General features: G+C 35.7%; 1 long non-coding RNA gene across 1 annotated transcript; it reads right to left on the minus strand.

Annotated features, from left to right (window-relative positions):
• Positions 1–1,778: 1,778 nt before the first annotated feature.
• Positions 1,779–5,369, minus strand: LOC149827467 (uncharacterized). The gene is made up of 2 exons (XR_016434903.1): positions 4,811–5,369; positions 1,779–1,975 (listed from the first exon to the last, which is right to left on the minus strand). It is a non-coding gene; the product is annotated as an uncharacterized LOC149827467 (long non-coding RNA).
• Between the last annotated feature and the right edge of the window lie 17,645 nt (positions 5,370–23,014).

Here is a 23,014-nt window from a genome sequence, read left to right on the forward strand (position 1 = left end):
GAAATCAGTAGGTGCAACAAATTGCAAATGTTCTACACAAAATTGGAAATTTCTAATAGTCACTGATTCTCGGAAGCATGAATTGAGGCAATGATGTAACTGAGTTAAAAGTTTGGGAGTGCACATATTTTTCATATTTGTTTCTTCTTTCCTGAGAAAAATACTGAAGAAGGTTATTTCTGTTACCTGAACACCCAGTGATCTCTAGTTTTACTCTTGAAGTTTATTTATTTATTTAGCTGCCTTGCTATAATGATTTTATGATTTAGAGAATGATTATCATCTCCTTTCAAATATTGTGTGCTCCAGATGTTTATGTGCTTCAAGTTCAGAAATGGAAAGGTCATTGGCAATAATAAAGCCTGATGGTCTATTTCACAACTATACTGATATAATCAAGAAGGTTATTCTAGAATCAGGATTTACCATTGTTAGAGAGATGATGGTACAACTTGACGAGGGCAACGTGACCATCTTCTATGCTGAACATTTACAAAGAAGTTTCTTTCTGAGCCTTCTTAAATACATGGCTGTCGACTGCCTTTGTACCACCCCAACCACAGTGGTCAGAGTGTCCATGAGGTCGTTAAATCGCCCTGCTCAAGCCATCTGCGAAGGCGGTCTTGCTCGGGACTTGAGGTGACTCTTACCCATGCTTTGATATGAGTAACATTCCTAAAAAATCCAAATTTTTTAAGCTTTCCTAAACCCCAATTTTTGAGAAAAATTTAAAACTTTTAGTTATATAAGCAATTCACGTGGCTCTCAAAAGTAATATGCCAACAAGTTCATCTATGGTCATATTTCAACCATTCCAAATACTAGACGACCCGCATGAGCGCAAGCGCGAGTGTATATTAGCCTCCCAGTATCAGATCCAATACGAAATCATTCATAGACACAACTTGATTGAGACTATTACTCTAAGGCTGAGTCACGCGGACTCGGCTATAAGGTCGACGCACCCGCATGGACACGCCCTGACATGGGTGCGGCTTCGAACACGGGGCGAACACGGTCAACCAAATGTCGGACTCGGTCAACGCACCGGGGTAAAAAAAAAAGCTACACAGTTTTTGAGAACTTAACCCTAATCAAAAGTCAACACACTATCAATGAATTGCAGAAAGAGTCTATACTCTAACCTAATATGCGACTTACTAAAAAAATATATGGACCTAAGTCTGACCTAATTTAGTCTAACCTAATAACATTAAAGACGACACTAAAAATTAAGAAGAGTTATGCTACTCAATGGCCTAAAAAAAACTATTATGTCTAACATCTTAACTATGTTAATTCTAATTATGCAAACAACAAATAAGATCTTTTTATATATTTAATATATATATATAGTCGAGTCTTATTATTGTTATACATATAGCCGTGTCTCCTAATGGGCACAACTTTGACCGAGTCTTATTATTGTTATATATATATTTAAAAAAATATATATATACATATATATATACATATATATAGCCATGTCCCTGTGTCCAAAATTTTTGAAATTGCTCTACACTCGCACCTGTACCCATACCCATACCCATACCCATACCCATACCCATACCCATACCCATACCCATACCCATACCCACACCCGCACCCATACCCGCACCCGCACCCGCACCCGCACCCATATGACATAGCTCTAAGGGCTTCTCACATGTGAAAAAAATAAATGTGGAAGACAAAATGTATCCAGATTTAATATAATTGAGGAGTTACGTAAAAATTTAAAGTTCTAAACCATATATAAGAACATAATATGAATGAAATGACAAAATTTAAAAATGTTTTCATTCCAAAATATTACACTTTTTTAAATGTAAGGATTCAGACAAAAAGTAAAATTTACACAAGTTTTTAACCAACTCAAACTTTTGCCTGATTCCTTCAGGAATCGTACTAGTTAAGAGTGGAGCCTTCAGCCACACAACAACCTGCGCTTCGCTTCAATCCTCCACGAGGTTATCTGTAAATATTGTAGGGTATTAACCACATGCTCGTAGAAAACAAAAACTAAGCTTGAAGAATGCAATTCAAGTTGAAAAGATGCAATCAAATATACTTCCCATAATTTTAGAAATGAGAGTCAAGGGAATCCACGTCATAATAAGAACATGATATTCAATCACATAAACCATCATTCATTGCATGACATTCAATTTCATATTCATTCATATACATGATAATCATTTGCATAAATGAATGAAAGTAATAATTTATAGCATATTCCAAAGTGAAGTAAAAGTGCAATATATCATGTAATGTCGTCATTCACTTTCTTTATGCTCAAAAGAAACATACTCATATCCAACTTATGACTAAGTCCTGCATTATTTCAAATTAATATTCACATGTCATTTATCAGAATATTTATGCACTTTGCAATTCAAATATAATAATATAACTGGTCCTATCTTGGCCCTTTTTGTGTACCTCACACACAAGCACCTCATGTGCATCAACCAAGCCCTTGACTTGTAACAAAAGGTCAAATCATATGACCAAGCATAAACATGTCTTTTTCATTCACATGCAACAAAATTCATATGCCATAATTATGCAAACTTAAAAGTCTCTCTACATGTTCACAATATATGATTATGCATATGAAAGCAGTTATCCTAAAAATCTAATTAATTGTTTATCTTGTTATTCAAACCCATCTGGTACAAAAGAGGGTATAGACATCCAGAAACAACCATAGGAATATTCATTATTTTATATATTTTTTATTGCCCTCCTATGGCTTAACTGGGTCTTTCCCAAGCGATTCAACCTTGCAGTGCAGCGGTTGGGAGAACGGACCCATGGTCTCAGGTCTTGGCCTACGCCAAACCAAAATCGTCAACGAAAAAATCGAGCATGCATCCCTAACTCTGCAGAGCTGTGGTACTACCATCTAGGACTCATTGGTAGATCGATCCCCTAACCTCCGTGAAACGGGAACAAGAGGCGCCTTCAGCCCTTGAAATACATGTCCCACGAGGCTTGTACTGCCCTTCTCTCTCCCGAGAGGACACGAGATCGAAACGGATCCAGCCATTTCAGAGAGACCAGCCTTGCTGGCGCCTCAAATGGACCCATGGTCCGAGGTTATCTTTATTATTAAGTCATAGGTTAGAGCCAAACATTATATTTTCACAAGATAATCCTCTCATGCCCTCATGCATGAATTCAAAAGTCTATGCCACGTGCATAACTTAAACTTACATGCTCTCATGCATGATATCAAAATCTATGCCATTTGCATAATTCAAATTTACATGCTCTAATGCATATTCATAATATAACAGATTTGTATTCACTTTCATGCATGACCCCATCATGTCATGATTCAATTATACATGCTTACATGTATGATTCGATTCCAACATGATTTAATCTCAACATGCTTAACAAAAGATACACTCACATGAGCTATTATGCATGCATAGATAATTTTACTTTTTCATACGCAAAATACATCACATCATACTTGCATACATTGTCCAACATGTACTTGCAGCAAACACACTCCAATATCCCGCTAACTACAATCATGTCTAGCATGGTCTCCGAACTATAATTGTCAACAATCCTAGATATCCACAACTAAGTGAGTATGTGAGAAGGAGAGTATTGCATTCAAGGTGGTAATTAACCTGTGGTGCGTTTGCACCACTATTTACCATGGGTAGTTACCCGATTTGCATGCGTTTGTATTTGTATTTTTTTTCTTATTTCTTTTTGCATGGCATTTTTAGCCGCACACGATACTTAGCATTAAGTATCGCGCATTTTGCTCAGCTATGCACAAATATACAGACAATACCATACATTTCTAACATTTGCTAGCAATGTGACTCTGCTATGAATTTAGTGTACGTGCAAACTAACTCTTAGATTTCTATCATACAATATGAATAATATTCTAAAACTTTAATTTAGGAATCCTATCTTTTCGATGCGACGAAAGGTAAAACGAAACTCGGGGTCCTGAAAGTCCAGTGCAAGTGCTACACGACACTATCTACTTGTCCCTCTCACAAAGAGAGAGTGCTACAGCTGCACACTTAACACCTTATTGAACCTCGCTCTCGCACATAAGCGATGAAAAACAAAACGCGAATTGGTAACCCGATTCCGAAAAATAAAAAAGTAGTGCGTTCACAAGCCCATACAAAACTGGTCAGTTGTGGAGTAAATCCCACGACTGCACGCAGTTCAAAGCATCGCCCCTTGTGATGGCACAAAAACTGAGACACTCGGTTTCGAAGGGGTTTTTGTATTCCTTTGGAAATACAATCCGCAACAGAAAAACCAACACAATATTGTTGCTAAAATACAAATATACATGTTGCAGTGCCATGGCAGCCCTGCATGATTCCCTATGCCGGGAATTGGGTGCGTAGGCTACTCAGCGAAGCATGAAGATAATCAGCTTATCATAAAAAAAAAGAAAACTCAGCAAACGGATCATGCATTCACGAATTTAGGCATAAAACAGTGAAAAGGGCGATAAGAAAGCCAATCCCGATCGGTTGGTTTGGCATTTGCGCTATGCGAAACCTCGATCGAGTCATGCAAAAAGGAAAAACAGTAATAACAGAAGGAACCACATGCGAATCCCTATTGGTGAACCCCCTCACGGTTGGGGGTCGTTTTTCCGACAAAGACAAAGGTCCCGCCACCTACGGTGGCCCGGGTTCTGCGCAAAAGGGGAAAACCGAACCCCAACATCAAAAATCGATCATCCACGATGTGCATTGCTGGATGGAGGAGGAAAAGAAAAGAGATCTTTGAATAAGGCATAGCGTCTCACCTAAAAAATCCAGCGTAGGCGGTGGAGGCGCAGGGAGTAGCTCGTTAACGGGCGAAATCTGGAGCTCAGCTAGGTCCATGGGTGACAATAGCTCGTAGATGGTTTTCGGTGAGGGACTTTCCTCCGGCGATGGCGGCCTAGCGTGGTGAAAGGTCACTCGCCACTGGTCCTGCACAAACAGGGGAAAAAGAGGAAAAGAAAGGGAAGAAGAAAAGGAAGGTGAGAAAGAGGGCGTCAGTCGGCGACGACACTGCTCCGACGGTCTGCAGATGAGCGAGGATCTCTCAGCCACGAGGTTGATCAGGCGGAGGAGATGGGGTTCACGGTGACAACACTCAGCTCTGTATGGCTTCCGAACGAGGATGGAGGAAAGGAGGAGAAGAGGGGACAGAGGAGGCGGTGGTGGTCACGGCGGCGACACAGAGTGGTCGACTGGGGGGTGGGCGACGACGCGGCTCCGACCGGTCTGCAAACGGGGAAGGAAGGAGGAGAAGAAGACTTGGGGAGGGCGGTTGCAAAAAGTGAAAGGGGGAGAAAAGGGTTAAGCAGGGTTTTAGGGTTTTACGGGAGGTGTTATCGGGTCCGATCCGAGTAACTAAAAGAAAAATGCGAAAAAAAGAAAAAAAATGTTTGTAAGTTAAAACTATTTTTTTTATAATGCAATGGTTAAAATAAAACTAACTAATCACTAGGATGAAATTATTTGGTGGCTAATAATCCTATTTTAGACATTTTTTTTTTATTTTAATGATTACTTTATTCCATTAAAACATTTCCGAAATAAATTTTATGACTAAAATGCCATTTTTACTAAATCATTCCAAGAATCATTAAAACATGTCCCGTTACGTTCGCAACACCTCCAAAAATGCTTAATTAGGCTTGCAACTCATTAAAACGATTAAATTGAATATTTTAATGACATTTTATTTATAACAATGATTGAAATGACCATTTTACCTTTCTCTGTCAGAATGATAGAATTAATAATATAAAACACACAAAATTGACAATAAAAGATGCCCGAACTAGTCTCAGTTGTTTCTACATTTTGTCTGCAGTCCAGTAATATCGAAACATAAGTCTGTTAACACTGGTTGATGGGTCATAAGACTTTTGTGTGTTTTGGATACGTATTTTCGTCAAGTAAAAGCTTATAAATGAAATTACGTATGACTTCGGTGTCTCTGATTAGTTTAGACTATTTAGGTGAATAATACATTACGCCTACATAGTTTTATTGCAGAGAATTGCGTTATGATTGCCTAAGTGAATATAGCATATCCGTATAACATGATTGCCTAAGTGAATATAGCATACTCGTATAACATGATTGATAAGTATCTTGAATTTGATTAAAATGTCTTGAAGATATGTGTGTGAATTACGCGCTAGAAAGGTCGAATGCGATGTGCTTTGAGATAAGAATTGTGAATGCATATGATGATGCAATGATTTGAATATTTGCACATATAACTTGAATCCTGTGAATTTAGCGAACTACGTAGAAGTTACATATGTTGATGTTTAGTCAATTCATATTATGTAATCTGCGTGTTCTCATGTGTATAAAACTCATGCTTTGTTTATGCATGCTTCGAGGTCTTATTTGAGGAATGTAATATTCCTGGTGGCAATGATACGATGCGTAGTATTATATGCTTCTGTATGATGTGATTGAAATGCCACATGATAAGAAATGTTGAAAGTATGCGATAAATGTTCATGGTTCATGGAACCTTATTGGAGGAATGTGTGATCTTGTGATTTTATTTTACCATGTGAAGTGATTCGATGCATATTGCTGGTATACATGCTTGTGCCCAGATTGGTGGCTACTGACCCCAAGAGCGGTCAATTGTTCGGAGCAGTCGATTGTATTGATGCATGTATCACTGAGTATGACATCTGTTGAGAACCTGATCTCCAAAGGATTATCTGCGAGGGCGTGTATGATCAAGACCAGGTAACCGACTAGAGTGGTAGATTCTCTGTGAGGATGTACACTGTCCACGAATGGGTAGCCGCAAATACAGTGAACTCCAATAAAGAAGTGTATGGTCCAAGACCAGGTATACCATCTAAGGCAGTAATTCCTTATGAGGTTGTACATTTCCCAGACCAGGTGATCCGGCGTGGATCTTATTAATTATAATAGTGGCTATCGACCCTGAGAGCAGTCATTTGTGTTGATGCGTGTATCGCAATAACTTTTATTGGATATGACATTTGTTGAAGACCAGGTATACCATCTAGGGTGGTAATTCCTTGTGAGGTTATACATTTTCAAGACCAGGTGACCCGACTAGCGTGGTAGATTCTTTGTGAGGATGTACATTGTCCACGAGCGGGTAGCCGCAAAGACGGTGAACTCCTGTGAGGAAGTGTATGGTTCATGACCAGGTATACCATATAGGGCGGTAATTCCTTGTGAGGTTTGTATATTTTCCGGACCAAGCGATCCGACGTGGAACTTGTGTTTTTTATTACCATAAAAAGTTATGGTAAGCTGTGACGATCTTCTGAGATTGTTTGGGATAGCCATTCATGAATCTATAGTTTTGGCTTTCTGTTTTAGCATGATTACATGCAGGATTCAGATGTGAGAATCAGATCTTTATTGATTTTAGATCATGTTTTGGACCTTCTATGGAAGAGTGGGTTTTTCTGAGAAAGTATGACGCCTTAAGTGAGTCATAACGGGTGACAGTTGGCCGCGTAAGGCCTTGAGAGATGAGAATAAATTAAGGTTGTTCAGGACAAAGAGTTTATTAGAAATTATGAGAGCGACAAACGACGCCCTGATAATGATGCAGAGACCCTGTTCAAGGAACGAGAACAAGCTTGTTGCGTGGTAGTTCACAGCTTATGATCAAATGAATCGTCATGCTGCGTTTGACAGTTGCGCTGCTTACTTGCTTTGAACTGCTTACCTGTTTAACTGCATATAAGCTTTAAACTGTTAGTATACTGACTTAAATGTACTTAATTCAGTTTCCTGTAGTTTTTCTTGTGCACCTACTAGTTTTTCGCGAAATTAACCTATTCTATGGGTAAAGGTGATGATTAGGTACACCACGGGCGATGGCGCGATTGCAAGATGGCTTTAAGACTTCTTCTTCTTGCTCTTAGCTCGCGTCCTGGACGTTTTTGGGTTTTGTAATGGATATTCCTTAGGATATTCGAATTTTGTACTATTTGGGAACTTCTTTTAATGAAAGTGGTTTTTCCAAGTATTTTGCAAGTAACATGGATTGTGAGTTTTTGTTCTTTTAGCTAACGTGCTCAAAGTTGTCAGCTTGCCTTTTTTATTTTAACAAAAGAATAGTCTTCCGCTGATTTTATAAATAAACTCTGAAGGAAAGAGATTTTCTTCTAGTCTCTTGCTTGTTTTCTGAAAGGTTCGCAAGTTCAAAATTTTGGGGCGTTACAGTTGGGGCAGCACAACTAGTCGTTGGGCTGCTCTCAATGGTCATATTTATGACCGTTAGAGGCTAGCCTAGCGACTATTTGGGCTGCACCCTTTCTATCTCTTTTGTGGTTATAAATAAGGGTTTTCCCCTTTGTAAATGTTTATGCTTTCTAAGCATTTGTTAAGTGAATAACATATTTATTTTTTTATATTACTCTCTTGTTTGGCATTTTGTAGCCTTTATACGCACTTTGGTGCTTGTGTATTGGCTTTGCCTTTTGTATTGTCCGTTAGTGGACTTGTATTTATGCTTAAGTGTTAAAATATGTCTCTCTCTCTCTCTCTCTATATATATATATATATGTATATAAGATACATATGCATATATATTCCTTTATATATGCATATGTATCTATATATATGCATATATATATATATATAAATAAGAAGTTTATTCCTTTTGTAATACTCGATAAGGGTAATTTTGTCTTTTCACTTTTTTGAGCATATTCATCTTTTTGAATATGTTTGTAATTTAATTTTTTTCTTTTCTTTTCTTTTTTTATTTATTTCTTTTTCATTTTTGAGGGGCCCCACAAATAGACGTTGGGACTCCTTTGGAGGGGCTCCAACGATTATTTTGGAGCCCCCTCTACTCCTTTTGTATTATATATATAGGGGTGAGCCCCCTTTGTATTGTTTACGCTTTTTGGCAAAAGCTCCTATTCATTTCAATAAAGATTTTTTTTTTGTATGCCTTTGAGTATTTGTGTTCTCATTTATGTGTTGTGCCTTTGTGTGCACTTGTTTCAAGTTCTCATTTTGTGCCTTTGTGCACACATTACATATAGAAGTCTTAGTGCCTTTGTGCACAATTGTCTCTTTGAAGACATTTTTTACATGGTATCAGAGCAAGGTCGATAAAAGAATGGCTCGTGTTTTGCCATACTCTGGTGGTTGCTTTGAAAAGTGTGCACTTTCTCAATTTTTCCTTCTTGGGGTGGAGAGCTCTTGCAATTCACTTTTAAGTGCAATACATCTCTTAAAGTGAGCTTAAAAGACCCTTTGTTGTAAGCGCCTATTTTTTTTGAAGTTTTTTGCTCTCTCATAAACTCCTCCATGGCGGAAAAAGATTCTCACTTTTATCTTGGCTTTAAGCTCAATGGGTCAAACTATCATGTTTGAGCCGAAAATATGAAAGCACACATCGAAGGTAAGGGACTTTGGGGTCATATTCAAGGTTCGACACCGGAACCGGAGCCAAAGATTACGATGGTTGAAAAATGAGAAATAAAAATTCTTGATGGAGAAGAAAGAACAAAAGCACTTGAGGAATATAGCAAAAAACATGAATAGTGGGAGATGAAAAACTACAAAATTCTATCATGAATTTTTTCTTCGGTTGAGACAAGGATCAATGCAAATATTTTAAAATTCAAAAAAGCGTCTCTAAGTGTGGGGAGTATCTTGAGAGGATGTATACCTCATTAGATTTATCTCACAAGTATTATCTTCAAAAGAGAGTCTTGACTCTCCAATAAGGCGAAATGACCATTAGAGGGTATTTCGCCAAATTGTCTTCCATTTGGGATCAGCTTGCTATGCTCGAATCTAAGCTGAGTGGAGAAGCCATTGAGCTTTGCCATAAACAATTAGAAGAAGACCAATTCTTTAATTTTTTGAATGGGCTTAGGCTCGAATTTGAACAAATAAGGTCTTCTCTCCTATCCTTTTTTACTTCTCCTCCTCTCGAAGATGTTTTTACCATAAGTGGAGAGGAGACTCAATTGAGAATGAGTAAATTAAACCCAAGTGTTCTTGCCATACCTTCAAACAAAGATGAAAATGAAGGTGCTTATGCCGTTTCTAGACCCGGAAGCAATTTAAAGTCATATAAGCCTCCTCATTTCAACAAAGATCAAAATCAAAGAGGAGGACAAAGTAAAAGATGGAATCAAGGAAAGGAGTATGGAAAAATCATTTGTTACTTTTGTAAAGAACCGGGACACATTAATCTGGTTTGTTCTAAGTGGAAGAAGAAGGTAGCTATGTCTACTACATTTCAACCACAAAGAGAAGAGAATCCATTCCAATAATGGGGTATTGTCCTTAAGTCAAATCGTAGAGGCTCTTCAACCCTTCCTCAAAGGATCCATCTCCGGTGCCGCTATGTCTTCTCCTCCCGGTAAGATCTTTTGGCTCTTAGATTCAGGTGCCTCTTTCCACATGACTCCAAATTTTTATGCATTTTACAAATATTCAAAAAATATTTTTCCATCATTTGTTTTAACCGCGAATGTTGCTTTTCTTGAAATCAAAGGAGTTAAAAATTTTGAAAAACAAGATTTCTTTATTCCAAAAGTTAGATTTATACCACAATTGAATTTAAACTTGCTTTCGGTTTCTCAACTCTCGGACCATGGATGTGATGTTAAGTTCTCATCAAATAAATGTTGGGTATAGGATCGTCGGTCCGGGAAGTTGATTGGGGAAGGCTCTAGAAAAGGAGATCTCTACTATATGGAGTTTCTATAAATTTCAAAACATTTTTTTTGTAATATTGCCCAATATAAAGATATAAATGTTTGGCATAAAAGACTTGGACATCCCAATGTCATCAAGCTTTCTTATTTGCATTTTGTTAAGGATCTCTGTAAAAGTAATTTCAATTGTAATGATTGCATTATTAAAGAAGCTTGTTTTTTGAACAAAGATCTATATTTACAAACAAACCTTTTGAACTTGTGCACTTGGATGTACGGGGACCGGCACCTGTGGTATCTAAGGGAGGATTTGCTTACTATGTTATTTTTGTTGATGATTATTCAAGATTTTGTTGGATATACTTCCTTAAATATAAGCATGAAGTCTTTGCATCGTTTAAGACATATCATATGATGATAAAAAATCAATTTAATGGTAATTTAAAAACCTTTAGAACCGATTCCGGAGGAGTGTATCTTTCAAATGATTTTAAAAACTATCTTGAAAATCATGGAATAGTTCATTAAAGATCTTGTCCAAAAACACAACAACAAAACGGTTTTAGTCGAAAGAAAACATAGGCATATTATTGAAATAGCTAGAACTTTACTCATTTCTCAAAACATTCTAAAACGTATTTGGGTCGTGGCAGCTCTTACATCCGTTTATTTTATAAATCGCCTTCAAAAAATCTAAACAAAACTTCACCTTTTGAAATTTTATACCAAAAGGAACCCGACTATAATAGGTTAAGAATTTTTGGATGTAAATGTTTTGTTCTTACCGATAAAAATGATAAACTCTTACCAATTAAGCTTTTCTTGGATATTCCAAAACTCAAAAAGGATTTAGATGCTATGATGTTAAGAACGACAAACTATATGTTTCTAGGATTGCAACTTTCTTAGAAAACGTTAGTGGTTTTGAGAAAGATGAATCTCATAAAGAGAATATGAATTACTCTTTCTTGTTTGAGTTACTATCTAGAGATGATGAATTCAATAAGTTCAGTGAAAAAGAAAATATAGATGAAGACAACCATCCTTCTTATCAACCTGCTGATCCTCCCATAGAGAAAAGAACATCTAGTGAGCCTATTACTTATATATATAGAGATAAAAATAACTTTAAAAGTGCAATTGAAAAATACAGTGAATCTTCCTCTTTAAATAACTCTCGTAGAATCAAGAGAATTAGAAAAAATCCTTCTAGATTTATTTCTTATGAATCCTTCTCACCTAAATATCGAGCATGCCTTAGTATTCATTCTTATATAGAACCTAATTTTTTTGAAGAAACCAATAAAATGATAGAGTGGAGGGAGGCAATGGATAATGAACTTAGAGCCCTTAGGAAAGCCAAAACTTGAGAATTCCAAGATTTGTCCAAAGGAAAGAAAACCATAGGATGTAGGTGGGTTTTCAAAGTTAAAACCAAAAGTGACGGGTCTCTTGAGAGATATAAATCTCGTCTTGTTGCCAAGGGGTATAGTAAAGAATATGGTATTGATTACGATGAAACCTTTGCCCCGGTTGCACGAATGGTTACTGTTAGGTGCCTAATCACAATTGCATCTATTAAAAAATGGAAGATATATCAAATAGACATTAAAAATATCTTTTTAAATAAAGATTTGCATGAAGAAGTTTATATGAATGCTCATCCGGGTATGAATGTGCCTAAAGGTAAAGTTCTTCGTCTTCAAAAAGCTCTCTATGGAATGAAGCAAGCCCCTAAGGCTTGATATGATCGATTTACCAGTGTAATGGTAGAAAATGGTTTTGTTTCATGTTACACTCATACTGCTCTATTTGTCAAGAACTCTGATGCAAGTATTGTAATTTTGTTATTATATATTGATGATATGTTAATCACGGGGGATGATGGAATAGTGATTAAAAGTATCAAATCTACTCTAACCAAAAAAATTGAAATGTCAGACTTAGGATTTCTGAAATATTTTTTGGGCATTGAAGTTGCCTATTTTCACAGGAGGTATTTTTTGTCACAAACTAAACTTGCTTGTGAGATCATTGACAGGTCAGGCGTTTCAGATGACAAAACTTGTGATACTCCTGAAGTAGTAGGAACAAAAATGACGATTGATGATGAGATTCCTCTAGAAAATCCTACTCCTTACAGGCAACTTGTTGGTTCATTAATGTCTCTTAGTATTACCAGGCCAGATATCTCCCATGTAGTGCATGTCGCAAGTCAATTCCAACATGCACCTACAACAGTTTATATGGGTGTTGTGCTTCGAATAATCAAATATGTGAAGGGATCCATAAATAAGGGAGTATTTCTATCCTCATCTTATGAGTTAAATTTAATTGCTTACACTGACTCTGATTGAGGAGGTGACCCAAATAACCGTCACTCCACCACTGGTTTTTGTGTCTTTTTAGGAGAATCTTTGGTTTCGTGGAGATGCAAAAAACAACAAAAAGTGTTGTTATCTTCCACGGAGGCTGAGTATCGAGCCATGACAACCACCACCATGGAAATTGTTTGGATTCGGCAGTTACTGAAAGATATGGGGGCTAGTGTTCAAGGGCCTACAAAGCTATACTGCGACAACAAGAGTGCTATATATATTGTAAAGAATCACACTTTTCATGAGCGCACAAAGCATATCGAGATGGACTGTGTCATTGATTTGCCTTACGTGACATCAGAATATCAACTAGCTGATTTTTTCAGTAAGGCGTTGTGTTCACCGCGCTTTCATTTTCTCCTTGGCAAACTTTCGATCATTGCACCGTAAGCTTGAGGAGGAGTATTAAAATATGTATCTATATATATATATGTATATATTAAAGAAGTGTATTGCTTTTATAATACCCGATAAGGGTAATTTTGTCTTTTCACTTTCTTTTGCACATATTCATCTTTTTTAATATGTTTGTAATTTATTTATTTATTTATTTATTTTTTATTTCTTTCTTTTTCATTTTTAAGGGACCCTACAAATAAACGTTGGGACCCCTCCAATGACTATTTTGGAGCCCCTCCTTTGCTCCTTGTGTATTATATATAGGGGTGAACCCCTTTGTATTGTTCAAGCTTTTTAGCAAAAGCTCCTATTCATTTCAATAAAGATTCTTTTTATTTTGTATGCCTTTGAGCATTTGTGTTCTCATTTATGTGTTGTGCCTTTGTGCACACTTGTTTCCAGTTCTCATTTTATGCCTTTGTGCACACATTACATATTGAAGTCTTAGTGCCTTTGTGCACAATTGTCTCTTTGAAGACATTTTTACACTTAAGCACATTATATTTTGTATTTTTGCTTGTTTCATTACATGGTGTCAGAGCTTCTTGGGTTCTTGGAACTCGGAACATGTTCCTCGTGGTTGGAGTGTTTGTGATCATTTTTTCTCTTTCTCTACCATTCTCTCTTTCGTTCTCCTCTTTTTCGTCATGGAGCATGAATCAAAGGTTGAACTCTCCTTTAAGCTCAACATAACTAACTATATGATGTGGTCCTCCGCAATGGACAATCATTTCAAAGGGAAGAAACTTTGGGGGTACGTGATGGGCACCACTCCCGAACCTCTATTAAAGCTCACCAAATTTGAAGGGGGCGTAGAAAAGGCTCTTGAAGGAGAAGATCGAACCAAAGCAATTTATGATCATCAAATGAAGTGGAGGATTGGAAAAACAATCATGCTAAAATCTTAGCATGGTTTATGAATGATGTAAACATTAAGATATGTGCCAACATTGCCAAATTCAGAAAGACAAATGAGGCATGGTTCTTTATTAAGGGTATATACTTAAAAAGACTTTACAAGATAATATTTCTTGATTTATGATGATTTAAATTATGAATGTATCCTGTGTGGAGATAATCATGACATTACCACATGTAAAAGATTGATGTATGATTTTTAGATATGAGTTTAGAGTTTCCGAGTTTCAGGATATAAGTTATTCCGAGAATGTTACGCTTATGCCTTGGGAGGGGCATTGCAAGTGTCGTGATTTAATAAGTGGACTTTGTAGTGGGTCGTTATCCTTAAGTATATGACATGTGAATACGCGTTAAAAGTAGTTAGTGGACATACATTGATGATTGTATCAGGCATTAACTTTAAGAAATGAAAGTTGAAAGAATAATGTGCATAGGATAACAACACATAGCATGATAAGAAACTCTACTAGGTGGGGCATAGTTTAGGGCATTGTTGGAGGTGTGTACCTTGAGATTTGGTCATAAATTCCTAGGTGACCCTTAGGGGTTAAAACATTGCCTACTAGACACATGTAGGATGTAGCATGGACTATAAAACCTTGGGAGCAGGTTTAACTTCTCGACACGTTGGGGGCACTTTCAGAGGTGACGAAAGGCAATTCAATAGTTCATCTCAATAATTTATCACGAACATAATGACAGTCCATTTAGATGTGCTTGGTGCACTCAAAAAGTGTGGTTGCTGGTGATATAAATTATACTTTTGTTGTCACAACACATTTTTGATGGTTTAGAGCTGTCGATACCCATATCTTTGAGAAGATTTCTTAGCCATACAAGTTCCATAGTTGTCATAGCTCTCTATTCAGCTTCATTAGAAGATAGGACGAGGATACAAAACGCCCTTTAGTTATGGTGTTCTTGACATATCTGATGATCCTTAGAACAACACTCATGTGCACAATAGTTGCAGCATGTTGAAATTGACTAGCAGAGTGAACTACATGTGTTATATTTGGTCTGGTGATAGACAAATAAGTGAGAGACCCAATTAACTGTCTATAAAGTGGGGGATCTTCGAGAAATGTCTCATCTTTATAACAATGCCGGTACCTGTACTTTTGACAAAAAAAGCAGTGTCAGTATAACAAGAATGAAAACCCAAATTAATCATAACATTACTGAATCTATCATACCAGGCCTTAGGAGCCTATTTAAGACCATAAAAGGCTTTTAAAAGTTTAAGTGATTTTCCTTTTTCAATAACAAATCCCGACGGAGGATCCATATAAACTTCTTCATTTAATTCTCCATTAAGAAAGACATTTTTAACATCTAATTGATATATAGACTATTTTTTAGTTAAGGCAACAACTATTAGAGTCGTAACACTAATCATTCTAGCTACGGGTGAAAAAGTTTCTGTATTCTTAGGAGTATCTCTTAGTTACTAACCTAGCTTTATATCTTTTTAGAGTTTCATCATTCTTGGTTTTGACCTTAAAGACCCATCTATATCTAATGGTTTTTTTGTTCAAAGGTAACAAAACTATTTTCCAAGTTTTTGCTTTCCTAAGAGCATCTAGTTCTATGTTCGTAGCTTCAATCGAATGAGGAACATTTTTAACTTCATTATAATGTGAGGGCTCATGGTAAGTGCGTAATGCTATTAGGCAAGTCCTATAATTAGGAGATAACGAATCATAAGAGACAAACCTATTTGGTGGAATAGGCACTCTACTAGACCTTTTGAGGGAAGTTTCTTCTATAGGTTTACTATAACGAGAAATTTTTTCTAAGACACTAGCACGATTGTTTTTCTCACGATGGGTATAAACATGAATATTTTTATTAGAACTACTAATGATGTCATCACTACCTGGTGATGTCCCAATATTGGGATCTTAAAAAACGTTATCATCTATATTTTCATGATGACTCCAAGAATCATCATTGTCATGCATATCTTTTTTTGGAGAGAGATCATATAAAAACATATAGTCTATTTTCTCTTTCTTATTATTCTCTTCAAAACCATTTTCATCTTCGAAGAATGTCACATCTTTAGAAATGTAAATTTTATTATTTTTGAAATCAAAGCATCTATGTCTTTTTTTATTTTCACCATACCGGATGAAAACACATTCAATAGCTTTAGGGATAACTCGTCTCTTTTGTGTAAAAGCACAAAATGTTTGCAACCAAAAATACGTAAACGATTGAAATCAAGTGTTATCTTGAGTAATTTCTCATAAGGAGAAACATTTTTTAAAATGGAAGAAGACATTCTATTTATTAAATAAGTGAAGGTTAAAACGGCTTCGGCCCAAAAAAATTTGAAAATATTTTTTGAAATAAGTAGAGTTCTAGTGGTTTCTTTTATGTGTCTATATTTCCTTTCCGCTAGTCCATTTTGCTGAGGTGTCTTAGGACAAGATCTTTGATGGCAAATCTCATTTTGTTTTAAATAGTTTTGAAATTCATTGGATAGATATTCACCACCCGAATCGGATCTAAGAGTAGATATATTGCTTTGACATTGATTTTTAACTTTGATGTAAAATTCTTTAAAGAAAGAGAACTTTTGATTTAAAGTTAAGAAAATAAATCTACACATATCTAGTAAAGTCATAAAAAAAGTAACATAATATGAGTAACCATCTTTAGATATGACTGGAGAAGGACCCCATACATCCAAGTGCACTAATTCAAAGGGTTTTGTGGAAACAAAGGTTCTATTTGGAAACGAGATAGATGTCATTTTTTCAAGTATACAATCTTTGCAATTCATATCTTTTTTATTACAAAATTTTTCTTCAAAAGGAAAAATATGCATTTTAGAGTAGCTTGGATGTCTAAGTCTTTTATGTCAAGTTTCAATTCCCTTATCTTGGACATAGTTACAAAAGGATTTTAGAGGAAGAGACAAAGAGTCCATAAAGTAAAGATCTCCCTTCCTATGGCCTTGCCCAATTCGCTTCTCGGACCAGAGATCCTGCACAACACAGCCCTTAGATGATAAAGATATTTCACATCCATGGTCGGCAATTTGAGAGACCGTAAAAAGATTTAAATTTAATTTGGGGACAACCCTAACTTTTGGAACAAGAAATTTTTGAAAGTTTTTAAAAGTTCATATACTTTTGATTTCCAAAGTCGTTCCATCGACAATAGAAACATAAGACAAGTTTGAATTGGTGCATATATCGGATAAAATATTCTCATGAGGGGTCATATGAAAAGATGCTCCTGAATCTAGAATCCAAGAATACGTATCAGGTGAAGAGGAGGCAATGGCGGCACTCAATGTAGATGATGTGGCTTTAAGAATTTGTTGAAGCACCATGGAAATTTAAGCATGTGTGTTTTTAAGATTACCCTCACTTTTGCTTTTTTTATCTTTCTTGTGAGTAGATTCTTCAACAAAGGCAACCTTATACTTGAATGTTCCATTCAATTGAGGACAAGTGGGTTTAATGAGCCTCGACTCATTACAATGATGATAAATAATAATTTTTCTTCCACCACTATAGTTATTATTATTACTATAGTTGTTTTGCCTCCCAAAGTGTGGAGGAGGCATATAAGTCTTAATATTGTTACCGGGTTTAGATACCGCTAACACTTCATCACAACTTTTATTAATTACAAGACAAGTTTCTTCTTGGACAATTTTGGCAATAGCATCCTCAAGAGGGAGCGGAGTAGATCTATGTAGAAGAGAAGATTTAACTTGATCAAATTCGGGACAAAGCCCATATAAAAATTGAAAGAATCTCTCTTGCCTAAGTTCCACATCTTCAATGGCAACCCACTTAAGCTCCAAAAGTGCAAGTTCATCCAATAGAGGATTCAACACACTATAAAAAACTTGGATACTTACCCTTGCTTGGTAGTCTTAACTTTTTCTTGCAAAAAATATGCTCTTGCAAGATCCTTTTGGGTATATACCAAGCTTTATTTAATTTTCAAAATTTATCAATATTAGCACATACCTTAAGTTCGATATTCATGAATCATGCAAGAATTTTTGCATGGTTGCTCTCCCAATCTTCCATTTGCTGATGATGATCCTCAATGGCCTTGACACGAGCATTTTCCTCTAGAGCCTTCTCTTGTCTTGTAGTTTAGTGAGCTTGAGTTGATGCTCGGGGATTGTGCCCATCACATAACCCCAAAGCTTCTTTCTCTTGAGATTATTCTGTATGGTGGAGGCCCACATAATGTAGTTTTTTCCATTGAGTTTGAAGAAGAGGTCGATTTTGGTCTCCATTAATGAGAAGGAGAGAGAGGAAATGAGAGAATGAGAACACAAAATTTTAGAAAACTTTGTCACGAATACAAACACTTGATAGCAACCTTCTACAAGTCCAAGAGCACAATGACTGGTACCATGTAAAGAAATACACGAAAGCACAAATACTAGCCACCAAGGGCTTACAAGATCACACTTACACACGTGCACATGCACATGCACAAGTTCACTATGGAACTAAACAAAAGCCAATAAGGCAATAACAAGAGGGTAAAAAATATAGGATATTATTCACCAAATGCTTAACACAAGCATTAAAAAAAGGAGGTTTTAACCCCTATTTATACACAAAGAGACCCAAGTATAAGGGGCTGTTGGAAACTCCAAAGAGTCGTTAGGAGCTCCCAGTCATATTTATGACCATTGGGTACCCCCAATGACTCTTTGGGTCAATGCCCAAAGAGCCCCTAGTCTTTTGATAAAAGACAAAAAATAAAAAATAAAAATGAAAATACTAAAAACTATTATCCCTAGTGGATATTTTATTAGAATAAAAAAGACCAAAATACCCCTTACTCGAAACATAAATTACATACATATAATTTAACAGGGTTAGCTTTGTTGAGTGCTTCTAACTCAAGTTTCATAGCATTTGTCCAATGTGAGTGCTTCTAACTCAAGTTTCATAGCATCTATCCAATGTGGATGTTGCTTGACTTCTTTAAAGTTGGTAGGCTCATGATAGGAATAGATCATCATTAGATAAGTTCTATAATTTGGAAAAAAAGAATTATATGATACAAATTTTTGAGGAGGTCTAATACTCCTAGAAGATTGCCTAGGTAGGGATTCTTCTACTTGGTCCTCTAAGGAAATGTTTTGTGAATATATGTCAAAAGCATTTTGATGCTCATTTCCCTCTCGCTGAATATATACATGGATATCATTGGTATTCTCATTGGAAGAATCATCATTTTGATGAGAATTGTCATCACGAACATTATCACAAATAGTATCATTAGAATCTTTAGACTTATTTATAGGTAATAAGTTAAAGATAAAAGAATAATCAACATCTTCCTTGGGTTTTTGATGTTTAAATCCATTTTGTTATTCAAGAAAAGTTACATTTCTTTAAATATAAAGTTTGTTATTTTTAACATCATAACACTTATATTCCTTTTGATTTTCACCATAGCCAATAAAAGCACATTCAAGAGCTTTTGGTGAAAGTTTATCTTGTCCTTGAAAAAGGGCAAAGCATTTACAAAAAAAATTCTTAATCTTTTAAAATCCATAGATATTTTGAACAATTTTTCAAAGAGGGAAACATTTTTTAAAGATGAAGATGACATCCTATTTATAGGATAAATTGCGGAAAGAGCGGCTTCGGCCCAAAAGTTCTTTCGAACATTTTTAGAAATAAAAAGAGCTCTTGTTGTTTTGAAAGATGCCTATGTTTTCTTTTGGTATGACCATTTTGTTGGTTTTTTTTTGGACAAGATCGTTGATTAATAATGCCATTTTGTTTAAGGTAATTTTGAAATTCATTTGACTTGTATTCCCCTTCGGAATTGGATCTAAAAGTTGATATATTATTTTAAAATTGATTTTGAATGAGGATATGAAATTGTTTAAAAATATAAAAAATATCAGATTTGTTTTTAATAAAATAAACCCAAGTTTATCTAGTGAAATCATCAATAAAAACAATATAATATGAATATCCTCTTTTAGACATAACGGGTGCCAGTCCCCGTACATCCGAATGTACTAATTCAAATGGTCTCATAGAAATAAAGTTGCTATGTTGATAAGGAAGAGAATGCAATTTTCTAAGAATACAATCATTGCATGTAAATTCTTTTTCATTACAAATTTTTTTAAGAAAGGAAAAATATACAACTTAAAGACACTAGGATGACCAAGCCTTTTTGTGCCAAGTGACAACATCTTTAGATTGAACATGATTACAAAATGATTTGGATGCCAATGACAAAAAATTCATATAATATAGGTCTCCTCTTCTATGGTCTTGCCCAATTTGCTTTCCGGACTGGAGATCTTGCACATAGCAATTGGTAGGTGAAAAAGAGACACTACATCCAAAATCAGTTATTTAAGAAACAAAGAAAATATTTAAATTAAGTTTTGGAATAATTCTAATTTTTAGAACATAAAATTCTTTATCTTTGCTTAAAAACTTTTTAATTAAGGTTTCCCATTTTCTTAACACCTAAGGATGTTCTATCGGTCGTGTTAACGAATGATTTAAAATAATTAAGGTTTGATTTGGATAAAAGAGATTCATTTGAGGTCATATGAAAGTGGACACCCAAATTAAGGATCTAAGAGAACATACAAGGAGTTGATGAGATCGCGGGACCAGAGGTGAAAGGTCCAAAGGAGTTTCTCATAAATTGTTGGAGAGTTTTTATAAGTTGTACAATAGTGTCCTTTATGTCTCCATCTCTTCTTGATTTTTCACTTGAATTGCTCGGACTATATCCAACGGAAAGCCACCTTCTTTTTAAGCTTAGGATAATCGGGTCTAAAGATGTCTCGGTTCATTACAATGGTGACAAACAATTTTTCTTCTTCAACCATTATTATTTTTTCAAAAGGGGGTTTATATGTCCTCATGTTATTTCTCGGTTTAGATACCGCATAGACCTCATCTATGTCTTTTTTAAGAGCCAAGCGAGTTTTTTCTTGGCATAGATCGGCAAGAACTTCACTAAGAGGAGTAGAAGCCCTATGAAGAAGGGATTCTTTTAGTTGTTCAAATTCGGGTCGAAACCCATGAATGAATTGAAAAATCTTTCCCGTGAAAATAACACTTCTTTTCCATTGTTGTTAAAGGAAAGCAAGCTCATCACATATAGGAGATAAAATACTATAATAATCTCTAATATTCATATCCCCTTGCGTGGTTTCTTTTTCTTGTAAAAGAAATGCCTAGCAAGGTCCCTTTGAGTATACATATCTTTTATAAAGAACCATGCTTCATTTGCCTTCTTAAACTTGGCTAAATTAGCACAAATTTTTAAATCAACGTTGTTCATGAATCATGCCAATATTTTAGCATGCTCACTTTCCCAATCTTCAACTTTGGATTGATATTCTCGAATGACTCTGGTTTTTTCTTTCTTATTCAAAGTTTTTTCTTCTTTTCCTTCCATCTTGGTGAGCTTTAGTTGTGGTTCCGGAACTGTACCACATACGTATCCCCAAAGTTTCTTGCTTTTGAGGTTGTTCTCCATAGCGGCCGCCCACATTCTATAGTTTGTCCCATTCAATTTGAATGAGAGGTCAATCTTTGTATCTTTGTCGGTAATTGCGGAAGAGTTGAAGAAGCACATGCATGTGAATCTAAGAACACACTTCAAAAAGACAAAAGAAAGGAGTCCATAGAGTGATCTATCACATATGGGCTTTGATACCATGTAACGAAATACAAGTGCCAAGAACAATGTCACAAAGTGACTACAAGAAGGCACAAATACATAAACAAGTTGTTTCTAATGGACAAAATACAATATGCCACAAGGGGCAAACACCGTACACACTCACAAAAGAGAAGAGAGCTTAAAATAAAAATGTGTTTATTTATAACATGCTTGAAAATGCATTAAAAAAAGTAGGGGAGAAGTCCCCTGTTTATACACACTTTTGGGAACCAAAGGGAGCTCCCAAAAGAGATGTTGGGATCTCTCCAACGGTCACTTTTGTGTCCGTTGGTGAGGGTCCCAACAGCTCTTTTGGGAGGCCCCCCTTATTACCCCTTAAACTAATAAATAGAAAACAAAAAATAAAGGAATACAAAAATGTCCCTAGTGGACATGCCTATTTACATGTGAAGGGTATTACAAAAGGAAATACATAACAAGTATATATATATCAGAAATACACGATATATATATATATATATATATATATATATATATATATATATATATATATATATATATATATATATATTAACACCTTTAAGTATCCACCTGGTACAGTGCCACCACTGTCGTTTTGGGGAATTTTGTTGTTGTTGTTGTTGAGGTTCTTCAGTATTAATTCTTGTATCTTGTAGGGATTTCACTTTTTTGGACTTAACGTCATAACAGCACATCCATTTGCCTTAGTCTATGTTATTGATGCAGTTGGACCTAGCAGAGGTTGTGGACATTTTGTTAGTGGGCTCAGTCCCAGTTGTAGTGAAAGCAGTTGACAACTTGACATTGCGTGTAAGCAAATGCTAGCTCAGTATAAATGTTTCTCCTAATTAATGTTTTTTTTATGTGTGCAATGCATTTTAATTTTAAGTTGGACTCTTTAACATTACTGTCTTGAAATGTGTTC

Source organism: Nuphar pumila, chromosome 10, assembly GCF_984573655.1.
Source record: "Nuphar pumila chromosome 10, dmNupPumi1.hap1.1, whole genome shotgun sequence".
NCBI lineage: Eukaryota > Viridiplantae > Streptophyta > Magnoliopsida > Nymphaeales > Nymphaeaceae > Nuphar > Nuphar pumila.